The sequence below is a fragment of the Haplochromis burtoni genome, unplaced genomic scaffold, assembly GCF_018398535.1.
Source record: "Haplochromis burtoni strain Fernald_Lab_line unplaced genomic scaffold, NCSU_Asbu1 Contig_171, whole genome shotgun sequence".
Taxonomy (NCBI): domain Eukaryota; kingdom Metazoa; phylum Chordata; class Actinopteri; order Cichliformes; family Cichlidae; genus Haplochromis; species Haplochromis burtoni.
The window spans coordinates 1,149,813-1,151,669 of NW_024582532.1; positions in this window are offsets into that span (position 1 = coordinate 1,149,813).

Consider the following 1,857-nt stretch of genomic DNA (forward strand, 5'->3'; position numbering starts at 1 on the left):
AATAAGCCGGCTTATGCCCACTCACTTCGACCACTGGCACTCATGTCTGCCCGTCCGACCACCTCAGACCACCGAATTTCTCCGTCTACACCTCCAATTCTCTCCCTCCTCAACCACCGGACGAAGCCCCCAAATGTTAAGGTTCAAAAATTGAGGAAGGAGAGTACAAACAACCAGATCCAGAAGATCTTGGTCAAACAAATGATTTTAATGAATACACGCGTGGGAAGACCACTGTACGCAGACAGCACTTGATCTTCGACTTAATCAAAGCATACACAGATTTTTATAGCATCAGGGTTTGAATTAATGACGCCCCTTCAACGTCACAGACAGAATATATACATACGTCAAATCAACCACAATGACTTTTAACACAGTTTAAAGGAACGTTGTCTTCTATCTTCATGGCCGGTACTTCCTGTCACTGCCAGATGCTCTCTTGTCATCTTGACACCTCAGCAGCAGTTCTGCGACAAACTGCTCTTTTTGCAACCCCAAGCAAAACATGATTAAACTTCCACCTATAAATGATTCTCTCTAGCTGAGTGTGTGTGTGTGTGTCGTCCTCAAATGTTCTCTCAATTCACCTGTTGCACTTCTGACCTTTTACCAGACCAGAGGCTTATCCTTATGTGTAATAACCTAACTGAAACTACATGTACTATGTTGAATAAATATTTTAATCAAGAACCTCTACTAAGAGCTTAATAAAAGAATATAAAAGTATAACAGACAATTTGAATAACCTAGTAATTCAAATAGCCTCGTCTAGCCTGCTCCTCAGAATAACTTTCGGTTTCAGTCCTGCAAAGCCTTCTGCAACTTCCTGTCAACTGCTGCACTTAGTCTTTCTAAAAGACACACACTGTTTAAACCTCTGAATACAATATCAATGCTGCAGATTATATTATTAATGCAATAGTAATGATGATGATTATTTAACAATACCAGTAAAATAATTTCCCTGCTCCACACCTGGGACGGGCATGTTTACCACTGTTTTATTTCTGCTTTCCTTTTAACAATCCTCTCTTTATTGCATATAATTAACACACATGATTAAAAACTGGAACCATGAGCCACGGACGTGCAATCTAATAACAAACAGGTAAGCAGATTTTATATTGGCTTTGCCTATGGTGGCATATTGGCTCTGGCATGACTGGCTTTAAGACATGCTGCTTCAGTTAATTATACACGTCAATAGGAAATATGACATTGAAAGTCGCTCTGAGAGGGTTGATGTTGCTGCACGTCAAAGTTGCCAAACCTAATAGTTGGGCAACTGCAGTACTGTTTAGGAGTTATTTCTTTAGGTGTGCTTGTGTGACAAGACTCGGGTTGAGTGGGTAAACAATAATGAAGAATACAATAGATGGGAGTGGCGTCAGAAAGACATCCGTCAGGTGCGCAGCCATAGAATGGTCACAGTGAAGAGGGACCCTTGCTTGTTTTTTCTGGGATAGAGTTGATTCACTCAAATAGGGTGAAGATGGACTCTTGGTTGTTCTTTTATTGTTGTTTGGTGTGCAGCCAGGGTACAAAATTGCAGCACAAGACTGTGGGGTGAGGGTTCAATCAGGAGAGTGTGATGTGGAACTGGGTGTGTTGTTAAAAGTCAGCAAAACTTGCAAAAATAATGGCTGTTTAGAGTGAAAAGACAGTTTGATGAAGCTGGACTCTTGTTTTTTGTGATCCTCGTTGTGGTTGCAGCTAGGGCTGGGCCATATTATACCGTTCACGGTAATACCGGTATAATGTTAGGCAATTAGGAAAATGAAATATCGCGATAGAATATGAGTAAACCGCGCATGCGCAGTGCCTTTGTTTTCATACGCACATGGCCGATTGTTG